The sequence below is a fragment of the Lycium barbarum genome, chromosome 11 (genome assembly GCF_019175385.1).
Source record: "Lycium barbarum isolate Lr01 chromosome 11, ASM1917538v2, whole genome shotgun sequence".
Taxonomy (NCBI): Eukaryota; Viridiplantae; Streptophyta; class Magnoliopsida; order Solanales; family Solanaceae; genus Lycium; species Lycium barbarum.
Window position 1 is genome coordinate 91,954,917 of NC_083347.1, and position 14,601 is coordinate 91,969,517.

Consider the following 14,601-nt stretch of genomic DNA (forward strand, 5'->3'; position numbering starts at 1 on the left):
GTTTATATCATCATTTTGTCAACATTTCCATATCTTTCCATCCACTATTAGTTCTTTCACCCATTTAGCTCACTTACTCGTAAATTTTCTTAACCATGCGCTTGTATTGCAGCTGTGCATCCATGTTGTCTCGAGCGTCCTACTACTTTTGCCCTTAGCACAGAATCCTTATAGGTTACACTTTCTCTATCCTCATTTATTGAACCTTTCTTTCTGTCTTTATGACGCTACGGTCGAGCGGTCTCCTAAGCACGTTCTTTATATTTTATTCCATTTCCTCTAAGATCAAATCTCTTAGACCTCACATGAATTCTCATTCCATACCATTAATTTCCTAATCAACAGGGTCGACCCATCATCCTTGCTCTTTCCTCAATGCGTAACCGGGTTCCTACCGCTAACTCGTTACAATATCCTTCTTGCTCCTATGATTAAAGATTTCCAATTATTTTACTGCCAAATGTTTTCCTCTTCCTTCGACTAAGCTGTTAGTATACCTTTCCTACTTTCATCCTTAACCCTCCTTGGGTTTCTTCCTCCTCGAACACTTTTCTTCTTTTGCCATTTGTGGGATCGGTTCTGAAGTTCGCGAAATTTTACTTTAAACGCGCAAATCCGTCCTATTCTTAAGTCATCCTTTCAGGAAAGCACTTCCATGTCCGATGCAACCACATTAATATAGCTGCACATTTATTCCTTTATATACCTTTCAAGGGCCTAAATCTCCTAGCATCGTCGCAAGGCCTAAGCATTCTTTCTCTTACCTCACATTCCTTGTCGCAGTCACTATTCCTTCAGCCCCAGTTATTGAAATTGGTTCTCGAACCTCACACATTTCTCTTTTGTTCCATATTGCCACACTTTATCCTTTTCACGTGCCTATCTTTGAGTTTTTACCCAAGTAGTCTCGTGCTTTGCCAGTAGTTTCTCTCGGGGCTTCCCTCGCTGAGGTTTCTTACCTCTCACCTATATGTATGACTACCTTTCGTCTTACATTCCTAGATTCCCGATGGTAGTGAACACACCTTCGTCGCCATTATTTATAGGTACTTCGGGTATCAGCTCGTTTGGATTCCCACTCACCATTCTTATATAATAATCTACAGCAAAAACTGATTGTCGACTTTCTGTGAATCCTCCAACAGACCTTGCTCCTACTAAACCTCGAATGTTATTCATTTCAATCCTTCGGACTGTTAATCGTCATTCTCGCAATTATATTTCATGCCATGCCAAGTCTATAACCCTTCAAAAACAACGCATCTCACTTATTGTCTATTTACAATATTTCCTTTCCACGCTTCCTCCTGTTAGGTGTACCTAACTAAATGACCTGATTTTGAAAGATTTCTGGCAGAATCTTCTTTTACAATTCTTATTATTCGAAATCTGCACGCAGCAAATATCAACAATGCCTCACAGGGCATACAGTTATACGACACATTCCAGCCATCCAGAGCTTCCAATTTTAGATGAAAGAATGAAAATACCAAAACTTACCCCTGTGACTTTCCATATCGCCACTCACCTTCTTCCGTCGATACTATGCTTCTGCTGAAATCAAAAGTTAGTATAAGGAATCTTATTTTCCTATGACTTGGCTCTATCGCATGATCTAAGACAGAACGAAGGTCAACAATCCCTAGATGCCCTGCAGCCTCCTGTTTATAAATGTGGCCGGCTTCACACCCATAAATAGGACTCTATTGGACATGACTTTGCAGACAACCCCTAGGACAACCTACTCTGATACCACTTTGTCACACCCTAACCTCGCTAGGGTGTGATGGGCACCCGACCCCATATTCGGAGCCGAGCGAACCCGCTGACTCTTATTACACACATACTCGCTTGGACTCCTAACTCAGATAAAACGAAATACTTAATAAGAGCTTTCAGAAACATTCTTTTTGTCGTTCTCAAGTCAAACAAAATATGTAATCATATGGAATTTATAAAATAACGCAAAATGACACATCGGCTAATGGAGCCGCTTTCAAGACTAACATTCTATACCTAAGACTCTGTCGGCAAAGTCTCTAACATCAATCCGGATTCATAACATATATAATCTGACTCAGCATCACACCGGAAGGAAATGGAGCTCGCCAATCCCGCTGGAACATCTTCTAGCAATATCTTCTACTCATCTGGGTGTACCTGCGTGGCATGAAACGCAACCCCCGAAAAAAGGGGGTCAGTACGGAATATGTGCTGAGTATGTAAAGCATGGGACACAGCAAACAGAACCACAAACGGAATAAAAGTACAGAAAGTAAGTGCACTACTCAGAATACCAAAATGCTTACTTTTAAAACACAAATCATGCATGTCAGAATCATACATCATATATGCATATAACAGATCCCGGCCCTCTAGTGAGGGACGCGGTGAACAGAATCATCATATGCCATCCTGGCCGCCACCCCCATATCATCATATCATCATATACATAGATACATATAACAGATCCCGGCCCTCTAGTGAGGGACGCGGTGAACAATGCAGAGGAAGGCGCACGATAACAGAGCCTGACCCGGGACGCAGTGAAAGATACCGTGAGGCATGCACGAGCAGAGTAGTGAGAAACTATATGCACACAAATCAAAATTTAAGACTCGATGAATAAGTATGCTAACCGACACTTGGAGGATCACAAACATGTTTCGAGGCAATCCGAGTTAGTATAAGAAAGTTATGGACATTTTAGTACAGAAACCTCTACGAACGTTCCGAAGCAATCCGAGACCATCTACGAAGGTTAGGGACATTAATACTTACAGAACTCTTTTAAAAACATATCAAAAAGTGAATAAGAATCATAAACAAACTCGGAATCACAGAATAGAGTAACCCCAAGGTGCATATCATACCTTATTTGGCTCTAGGACATGCCAAAAGAAAGAAAGGGTAAGCCTTACATACATGTTCCACGTCCTATTAGCTACACTTATTTGTCCAAGCTCGCTAATCTACATTCAAGAGGATTTACACAATCATTAGAATCATCCTCTCACACTTGTCTTAGTTTTTCAAATAAATTCATTTATATTGCTTTAATTTCGGCAGCATCTCCCCTGTAAATTCAACCATCCCCGAGAATCCAACTCGGCCAAATTATCAATCAACAATCCGAGAATTCAACTAGGCCAAATTATCAACATCAATCTGAGAATTCAACTCGGCCAAATTATCAACAATAACCCGAAATCATTCTAGCATGATTAAAGAGCATTTCAAACAATTCACATTGTATTCAAAACAACCCAACCAACATACCACTTCACCCGAAACCTTCCAAATTCAACAAGAACAATAACAACACATTCCTTTCGTTCAAATTCATGAACTACACCAACAATTCACACGCTAAAAACATTATTTTCCATAAATACAAGAAGTGGTATTAATGTCGCATTTGCTTCTAAAACAACTCTCCAACCATTACAACTTCAACTAGAATTATTAAACTTTCATTTTCATCATAGAATCCATAACAACAACAATCAAAATACTAAATAAAATCAATTCATCACATCCTACCAACATCACTCTTATTCGACCATACCATACACATACATATTTCATGAATTTCATCCATTTCTACATACTACAACATTCACAAATCATCCATAACACATGTAAAAGAATATTGAACCTTACCTTTCTCCACTTGTCTTCTTACTTGGCTAGGGTTTGTAGATCACTCAAATAAGTGCTTGGCTTGCTCCAACAACCACTCCACGTTGTTAGGGACGTTCCAATTGGTTGGAATACTAGAAGAAAATAATTTTTCTTGATTAATTTCCATGGCATAAATTTTTGGAGCCATGGCCGAATGCCTCTTAGTTTCTTTTCCTTGAAGTTTTCTTGAATTGGAATGATGAATATGTCATGCTATGCCACCTTTATCTATATATATATATATATATATATATATATATATATATACATAGCCCATAGAAGGTTGGCCACATACCCCCACTCATGGCTTGAATTAATTGGCCAAGCCATGGGTGGGACCCACACAATAAGCCACACGGCCATATGGCTTGTCTTGAACCTTCTTGAACTTTTGTGAAATTCCCGTTTTGCCCCTAGCCTTCCACAATATTACCATGAACCACCTTGTGAATTTCCGTTTTTACCCTTAGCCTTTCTCAATATTCCCATACTAATAAACAACTTGTATATTAAAATAGCTTTGGAAAATAGCCTTGCCCTTAACTTACCACGACTATCTTGAAATATCCGAATGTACAAAATATGGGATATAACATGTAGGAGGGCAGAGTCATAGCCTATGCTTCCCATCAGTGGAAGAGCCACGAGAAGAACTACCCTACCCATGATTTGGAGTTGCTAGGTGAAGATTTGAAGGTATTACTTATACGGTGTCCATTGTGAGGTTTTCACCGACCACTGTAGCCTTTAACACGTGTTTACCCAGAGAGATCTTAATTCTAGGTTGTGCCAATGGATGGAGCTCCTAAAGGACTATGACATATCTATTCTTTATCATCCAAGGAAGGTCAATGTTATTGGCGATGCCTTGAGTCGCAAGGCACTAAGTATGGGTAGCTTAGCCTGATTGTTGCTTTTGAGAGTCAGTTAGCCATGGAGGTTCAAACTCTAGCCCACAGCTTTGTGCGCCTTGAAATCTCCATTCCGAGCAGAGTCTTAGCTTGTGTTATGGCGAGGTCGTCCCTCTTGGAGCAAATTAGGGCCCAGCAATTTGAGGATGCCCAGTTGTGTAAGATTCGTGATAAGGTTCTAAGAGGTGAGGCCAAGGAGGCCATGCTTAATAGTGAGGGCATTCTGAGTATTAAGGGACGCGTGTGCATTCCTCGTGTTGGTGACTTGATTTATTTGATTTTGATCGGGCCCATAGTTCGACCTAATCCATTCATCCGGGTGCCACAAAGATGTATCGAGATTTGAGGTAGCACTACTAGTGGGGGACGATGAAAAAAGATATTGCAGATTTTGTGGCTAGGTATTAGAATTATCAGCAAGTCAAGTATGAGCACCAGAGACCTGGTGGGTTGCTTCAGAGGATGCCTATTCTCGAGTGGAAATGGGAGAGGATTGCTGTGGATTTTGTGTTGGGGCTTCCAAAGACCCTGGGAAAGTTTGACTCAGTTTGGGTTATTGTGGACCAGTTGACTAAGTCTGCTCAGTTCATATCAGTTCAAGTTACTTACACTGCGGAGAAGTTATAAGGATTTGTATTCGTGATATTTTGCGATTGCATGGGATCCTTATTTCTATTGTTACGGATCAGGGTCCCCAGTGTACCTCCAATTTTTGGAAGGTTTTCAAACAAAGTTGGGTACTCAGTTGGACCTCAGTATAGCTTTTCATGCCTAGACTGATGGTCAGTCCGAAAGGATGATTCAGGTGCTTTAGGATATGTTGAGAGCAAGTGTCATTGAATTTGGTGGTCATTGGGTCAAGTTCTTTCCCCTAGCGGAGTTTGCGTACAACAATAGCTACCATTCGAGTATTGATATGGTGTCGTTCAAGGCTTTGTATGGCAGGAGGTGTCGTTCTCCTATTGGTTGGTTTGATGCATTTGAGGTCACAAATTTATTGAGAGAGGCCGTGGATAGGGTGAAGCTTATTCAGGAAAAGGTTCTAATAGCTCATAGTCGACAGAAGATGTATGTGGACCGGAAGGTTCGGGACTTAGAGTTTGGGGTGGGCAAGCAGGTGCTTCTGAAGATCTTACCCATGAAGGGTGTTATGCAATTTGGGATAAGGGGCAAGTTGAGCAAGAGGTACGTTGGCCCATTTGAGGTTCTTCGTAGAGTTGGAGATGCTGCTTTTGAGTTAGCGTTACTACCGAGCCTGTTAAGTGTTCATCCGATTTTCCTTATGTCCATGCTGAAGAGGTATCGTTCTGATGGTTCCTATTTAGTTTGTTGGGATTCTGTGTTGCTTGATGAGAATTTTTCTTATAAGGAGGAGCCTATAGCAATTCTGGATAGGCATGTTAGAAAGCTGAGCTCGAAAGAAATTGCTTCGATCAAGGTTCAGTGGAAGCATCATCTCGTTTAGGAGGCTAGTTGGGAGAAAAAGTCTGATATGCGCGAGACATATCCCCAGTAGTTTTGTGATTCAGGTACTTTTCCCCACTCCTACTCCTTGTCGCTTGAGCAATAACATTGGTTTTACCTGATTGCTCGTTATAGTGCTAATGACCCTTTGTTGGTTGTTATAGTGCTAATGACCCTTTTACCCTTATTGACCCTTCTCTAGGTTATCGGGCGGGTTTTAGAGTGACTTTTGGAGGTTTGAGCCTCAAAGTGGAGTCCATTTGATCCAAAGTTGACTTTTGAGTAAACAGACCTTTTTTGAAATTCGGTCAATTTCGAGAGGTCCAGACAGTCATTTATGACTTGGTAGTGTGTTTGGTTCAGTTCCCAATCCAATAGGGAGCCTTTTGGAACTTGGGTTGGGAACTTAGCTTAGGGTCATTGGGGGTTGACTTGGTCAAATAAACCTCTGTTGAGAAATCCGAGGCCACGGGCGAAATTGTAGCTCGTGTTTAGGTATGTTTGCATGCTTATTTTGTGTCTGTGGGGCCTCGGGAGATAGTCGAATTTCAGGATGAGATTGGTCAAAACTAGGATATTCTAGTTCTTGTGTAGGCGCTGCAGCGGTACCATAACCACTGTAGCGGTCACACTATAGCGCCTGGGAGACGGCTATAGCGAACTGAGAGTATTGGTGACTAGCCGCTGTAGAGGGTGTCTTGCCGCTGTAGCGGCATGCTGATTTGTAGTGAAGGCCACCATGGCGGGCCAGCTATGCGCCACAGCACGAGCGCTGCAGAAAACTCCTTGACTGCTGCGGCCATAGTTGAGCAGAATTATTTCTCTTTTCTCAAGATAAGTCCCTTAAACCCTATCACTTCTTCTCATCACTTTTATAAGCACTCTTTGGGGGAATAGAGCTATTTGTGCCCTAATTCTTCTTGGAGGTAAGATCTCTGACCTTAGCCGTCATCATTTGCCTTCTTAGATTCCTATTCCATGCTTAGAATCACTAGAATCTAAATAGATAAGATGAGTCTTGTGTTAAAATTCTTGAAATGAGTTTAGACTTCTAAAATAGAAATTGATGGTGAAATTAACTTGAACAACCATAGAGTTTGATGAATTCCTTGTTGTTAAGCTTATTTCTTCCATTATTAGTGGTTAATTTGAGGATTGAAAAATTACGGTTCACACCCAAATTTGGGGGTTTTGTTTTAAATCTGAATTAGGCTTAATCTTGAGTTGTTTTAGCAAATGATTAGCGGGTTTGATCACCTAGAGTTTGAATTGCATGTTCCATCTTTCAATTTCCTGTTTTACCCTCATAGGCCCGTTTCCCCAATTTCTTTGGTTTATAATTTGACATAGCTAGAAGTATAGTAATATGGGTGTCATCATTTATGGTTTTTTATACAGAATTCTATTACGGATAGACTTTGAGTACTTGGAGGCGTTACGGAAAAGCAAGGCCATGGTGTGACTATTCGAGGATTCTGTTTGATTTTTCAGGTAGGTTACGGCTTAGCTTTTGGTTGGACTTCGGTTAGCGGATTATATGTATAGTTAGTGATTGTTAGAGAAAGCATGTAAAGCTGCGGGTATGAGGTTGGGATGGAAGATTTAGGTTGGTATTGTTGTGATTTATGGCTTGTTACCTTATTGTGTTCCATTGTGTTGTTGCTTATTATGAGTTGTTGGCTCGCCTCCACGTGATTGATTCTAGAGAGTTGATGGTTAGTGATTACTTGTGTGTCGAAAAGCATATTTATTCATGAATGAGGATTGTTCGAAAGGAACTATATATATATATGTGTGTGTGTGTGTGTGTGTGTATTCTTGTTGTTACTATTATCATGCATTCACTCATTCATGTATACATATTAGGATCAAGTTGCTTGCCGCAACACTGACTGGGAGCGGGTTGCACGTACCTCAACACCAACTGGGATCGGGTTGCACGTACCACAACACTAACTAGGATCGGGCTGCACGTTCCGCAACACTAACTATTGGATAGGGCTGTGCGTTCTACAGCTGGGACATGGACTTAGCGGTCCCCCATGGGTCATGACTGTCGAGGCGATGAAATATTCCACCCAAAGTGTGTGTGTATCATTGCATATGCAATGCATTCATCTCATACTTATTGTTGGCATTGCTTTGAACTTGTTGATTTATTATTGGTGATACGTGTAATTGATAGAAGTTCTTGAGATGTGGATCGGAATTATAACAGACTTGAGGTGATTGATTAGACATGGTGGTTTGGTACTGGATTTGGTAATTTAATTGTGTTGAGTTTATTCTGATTGTGAGCATGCCAACGTTTTCAGTCTCTTTCCATTATATATGATTTTCTAACTATTGTTGGCCTATGATACCTACTCAGTATGTGTTGTTGTACTAATTCTACCTGTGTATTCTTTCTGCGTGCAGAGTTTGTGACAGGATCGACTTTTGCGCCCTGTGACTAAGTCCCGAGGCCTTTTAACGAGTATTCCAGGGTGAGTATTGGATGGATTCGCTGCCCGGATGCCTCTTCTTAGTTACTTGTCTTATTTGCTATTTTGAGATAGTATTCCATTATTAGACATGTATTCATATTCAGACTTATAGTATGTGCAGTAGTGGCTCTTGTACGACCTTGGATAGATTCCTTGGGATTGATGTATTATTTTCGCACTTGTTCACTATCTTTATTATTATCTATGTTTGAGACTTATACTCATTGCCTTGATTTATTTATTGTAGTTGAACGAATGATTTGGGAAAGGGTTCATCGACGGAGGAGGGAAATGGTAGGTGCCGGCACGATTCCCCAAGTTGGGCGGTGACATCGAGTTTTTCTAGAAGTGTTGTATTCCTTGCCATGTAGTTTGTACTTTTGTAAAACAATATTAATATATTTAAACTTTGACGACAGGCGGGATTCTCAAGAATGAAACCGGAAGACAAATCTCCACTGAACTCGTCCTCCTCATTAGGTTTGTAGGACATCAATGCATCATATATACTTGGTTTTGAAGTCCCTTCATCGAACATGGTTCACCTTTAGCCAGAATGACGATGATATGGAATAGAACCATCATAGAGCAGAATGGTTCACCATGGTGAAACACACTCCAAAATAAAATACTAATACGGATTAATAGCTAACGTAAAAGAATAGAACAAAAATAGTCATTTAGTAAATAGAAAAAAACATTAGACATCAATTAGGTGACACAGAGGCAAAAACACACTAAAACATATTTTTTATATTTAAAGTCATGTTATTTATAGCCACATATATCTCATCATGTGTTTTGTATCATTTCTCCATTTGTGTGTGTCATCTTTAAGAGAAAACAACGTGAATCTTTTGTAAGTCTTTCTAGTTTAATCTAATGTGTCAGAAATATGTTCCATGTGATTAAGTTGGGTTTAATTAAAAAAAGGATTAATTAAAGAATATTTATTATAATTTATGGAGTAATTTTATGGCAATTAAGTAATTCCCCACTTTGATGGAAAGTGGTTAATTAAGTTGCTATTTATGATCGGAGGTGTCCATGTACAATTAAGTGGCTGAAAAACGTAACAGGTGTTAGCATGACTGGTCAATGTGACAATTGTCATGTTGCATGACATGCGCCATGCATAGTGGATACTTGGCATGCATGCACAATGTGGAAATAGCATGGCCGACATGTGTCGCACATGCATGATGTTAGTTTGCATGGCCGAAACATGTCGCTCATGCATAAAAGGTGTTAAAACTGCATCTCTTATATGTTTCACGCATGCATGAGGTGTCTTTCATGTGTGACACGAGTCACTCCTACATCGTGCCTGTATCATGCTTACCCAATCGTCCTCCATCTATAAATAGCTCATTAAGTGTTCATTCTTACACATCAAGAAAATAGTATCTTAGTTATATATATCTATTCTATGTGTAACTGGAGTATAAAGTAGCCTTATGAAATTGGTCCCCTCTAGAATGCAATTCATAGTTATTTCCATCAAATAGCATGATAAAGGTACAATGCAAATGAGAGAAATCAGTTTGTCTGAAAGTTTAATCACTTCTGCTACAGACATTTCAGGAACGTGCTGTCAAGATTGATATTTTACATGAAAATCAATGGTCAGTTGAGATAGAAGGGTTGAACGAGAGCCGGACATTCCAGTTGATTTGGGGAGAAATTGATTTTGACGTGATGTAGTTGAAACCCTAGGATTTTGGGATTTTAAAGTGGACTATTTGAGGGAACTATTTATTGGCTAACATGTGAGCCTTGTAGTGATCAATTGTCCCATCAAACTTTGACTTTCTCTTGTATAACCACTTGCGAGCCGATACACAAATTTTCAAATCAAAATTTCGTAGGACTCTTAAAAGTGCAATATAATTGGTCATGTGAGAAAATATGCGTGGTAAATACAATCCAACAGAAGAAATTATTTAACCTTGTGTTTATTTATCATCATTGTAAAAAATAGATGTATAAGAAATCATTTGTGGATGAAATTTAAAATATATCCTTTAATTTTATGGGCTTAAATCTAAATTGTCGGGATGGAGACATGCTTGGTTGAAGATTGAAACACTAACATGAGAAAGTCAAGTATTGATTAGTACTATTTTATATATTTAAGAATTTCACCGTCTTTTTATGTAAAATCTTCGAATAAAGTAACAGTTGTGTGATGAGATATGCATGTTAAAATTACTAGTTTACTTAGATTACTTGAAATGGTAGGAACATTTGGAACATCAAAAGAATGTGATCATGAAGATTTCAAATTTGTTAGATCTCTCCAAAGGAACTTAAAGTCCTTTCTGTTGTATTTAATGTAGGACACACATCATCATATTCGGCTTGATTTTGTAGTCCCTTCTTTAAACACGTTTCACCTTTTGCTAGAATAACGATGATAAGGTATAGAGCCATCATAGAGCAGAATGCTTCACCTTGGTGAAATACTCTACTGAAGAAATTACTAATACGGTTTAGTAGATGGCGTAAAAACATAATCAAATAGATTACCATTTACATATAAGATAAAAACTTTAGACAACAATTAGGCAAGACAGATGCAAAACCACACTGAAAATTTTCTTTTATCTTAGATATTATGTTATTTATAGCCACAGATATCTTAACACATGTTTTGTGTCACGACCCAACCCCGTGGGCCATGACTGGTGCCCTAGCTGGACACCCACACACACCTACTTACCAAATTGACATGTCCATATCTTATTCATATCCAACATCTATTAATTTACACAGATATTAATCTGAAGCGGTCGCATATACATTCATATCATGCAAGAGCCGCTAAGGCTATCGTGGAACATATCATCCGAAGCATATACATAAGCATATATACATACAAGCCGTTAAGGCTGTCATAGAAAATAGGGACGCTTAGACGCAAACCAGAGACGTAACCGAACAATAGCGACCCATGACCCACATATATGTCTACAGGCCTCTAACAAGCACAACAGAATCATATGACGGGACAGGGCCTCGCCGTACCTCTGAAGATACACATACATAAACATGTACACAGAAAGATCTGTACCAAAAGTGTGGGCTCCGGAGCAAGGGAGCACTCCAAGGTAGCAGAGTAGGAAGCCTACACCGTCGGGTCACTCACACGGACGTCTGTACCTGTGTAGTACGGAACAGAATCAAACATTCTCATATCACATATCGTACCCGGCCCATCCTGGGACTCGGTGAATGAAATCATGTCATTATGTCATCATGAAAACATGTATACATATACCGTACCCGGCCCGTTATGGGATTCGGTGATAAAATCATGTCATCCTGCCTTCGTATCATCATGCATGCATATACATATACATATACATACCGTACCCAACCCTCTAGTGAGGGACTCGGTGAATGAAGTCATATCGTACCCGGCCCATTAAGGGACTCGGTAAATGAAATCATGTGCACATATACCGTACCCGGCTCATCATGGGACTCGGTGCCATAATCATATACATATACCATACCCGGCCCTCTAACGAGGGACTCGGTGAACAATGCAGAGGAATACACACGATAACATATCCTGGCCCGGGCTCAGTGAAGGACATACTGAGGCTTGCACGAATAGAGTAGTGCGAAACCATATACACGTAAATCAAGACTCACTAGACAAGTGTGCTTATCGACATCTGATGGCTCAGAAACAAGTTTCAAGTCAATCGGAGTTAGTATGGGAAAGTTACAAGCTTTTGAAGTACAGAACGTTCCATGAGCGTTTCAGGAGCCATTTTTGGAAAATCACAACCATAATCCTGTCAAAATCCTTTAGATATTGTTATGGATCAAATCAAATGGAACTTTTGGAATCTTATGTACATATCAAAACATATCAAAGGCTCGATGGAACAATCGAATGTATTAACATTTGGAAGGTCAAAACTATAGTCATATCATTTGTTTATCAAACGCTATTCGGATACATATTAGCCAAACTTCGGACATCATAGATACACATTGTCAGACATCATAGATACATATCAAAACCATACGGAACAGCTTATGGGAAGCCAAGAACGTTAGTCATCCTAGTGGCTCTAAGAATAAGGGTCTTTCTGAAGTCATATATATACGTTACATACTTAGTTTATAAGGATCATGCCAAAGAAGAAAAGGTTAAGCCTTACATACCTTGCCCGCTTTCTATGCTAGTCCGAACTTATGTCTTTCGCTTCGCAAGATCTACAACAATATTCATATGTGCCAAACATTAGCCATAGTCAGTTAGAGTCCAATTCTAAACCAACATTTATTCTACAGAAATTTCGGCAGCATTTCTCCTGTAAATGCAACATCCCCGAGAATTCAACTCGGCCAAACATACAACAACGAATCCGAGAATTTAACTCGGCCAAAATATCAATAATAATGCCAACAATTATTCCAACAATATTGACAATCAATTCAAAACATCTTCCAACGTTCACAACTTCTTTCTACAAACTTTGACGATTTTCCATTTACGTTCAATTCATATTTGCTCATACATTCTATTACTAATCCGACGCCATTCAAACAATATTCAAGAATACTTCAAACAATCCGTACAATATTCAAATAATCCAACCCATATGCTATGCCACCCGAAATCTTCCAAATGGAATAAGAACAATAACAACACATTTTGTTTCTTCAATTTCATGAACTTTACCAACAATTCACACACTAACAACATTATTTTCCATATCTGCAAGAACACTATATTCAATTCACCTTAACTTCTAAAACAATTTTCCAACAATTACAACTTCGACTAGAATCATCAACTTTTCATTATCAACATAGAATCCATAACAACAACAACTAAAACACTAAATAAAATAATTGAACCATTGTTCCTACACACCACATACATACACGGCCACCATACTATATCCATATTTTCATGAATTTCATTTATTTCTACACACTACAACATACACAACCCTTCCATAACACATAAGAGAAGACTAATTCTTACCTTTTTCCCTTGATTTTCTTCTTGTCTTGAATTATGAACTTGCAACCAAGAGTAGCTTTCTTTCTATAATAATTATACCACGTTGAAGAGGACCCTCAAATTAGTAGGAATACTAGAAGAAATAATTTTTTTGATCAAGATTTCAAGGGGCTAATTTTCCATGCCCATGGCCGAATGGCCCTTTGTTGTTGTCTTTTTTTTTTTCTTCTCCTAATTTCTTGAATCTTCTATGAATTATGACTAATAAGTCCCCTCTTGGACTTATTTATTTTTCTCCCATTTGGGCCTTGGGCCAACACCTTGGCCGGCCACCCTAGCCCAATTTAGTCAAGCCCATTTTTTTTTTGTTTTGTAATTCATGAAAAATAATTTTCCAAATTCCAAATTTGCCCTTGGCCTTCCTCCATATTTTTATGAGCCATCTTGTGAAATTCCTTTTTTACCGCTAACCTTTCTTAACATTTCCACATGAAGATTTCTCTTAAGTAACTTGTGTGCCCAACGAAAATAAAAAATATAACCTCGTCCTTAACTTTCCGCGATTATCTTGAATTATCCGAATGTACAAAATGCGGGATATAACATTTTGCACCATTTCTAGATTTGTGTCTGTGATCCTTAAGAAAGGATCACGCTAATATTCTCTATGTCGTTCCAATTTGTTGGCTGTCTCCAAAGGAACTCATCACAATATTTTGATTACAACTTTCAAAATCGTTTAGTTTTTATTTAATGTCACATTATTATTGATCACATGTTTTGAACTGCTTCTTGATATGTTTGTGTCATTTTTAAGCAAGAACCACGTTAATCTATTCTTTATCATTTCAATTTTATCCAATCTTTCCTCGAATGAACTAATCGCATGTTTTAATTTCAACTTTCATAATTCTTTCTTTTTTATTTAAAGAACTAGTTCCTTTATACGTGTGTTGCTCATGTATTTGTAGTCATGTAATTTGTACTTTTGTAAAACAATATTAATATAATTCAAACTCTGACGAGAGACGATATTCTCAAGAACAATACCGAATGACAAATCCCC

General features: G+C 38.8%; 1 non-coding gene across 1 annotated transcript; it reads right to left on the reverse strand.

Moving 5' to 3' along the window:
- Positions 1-14,136: 14,136 nt before the first annotated feature.
- LOC132620548 (U6 spliceosomal RNA) lies at positions 14,137-14,238 on the reverse strand. The gene has a single exon (XR_009574992.1). It is a non-coding gene; the product is annotated as a U6 spliceosomal RNA (small nuclear RNA).
- Positions 14,239-14,601: the final 363 nt, after the last annotated feature.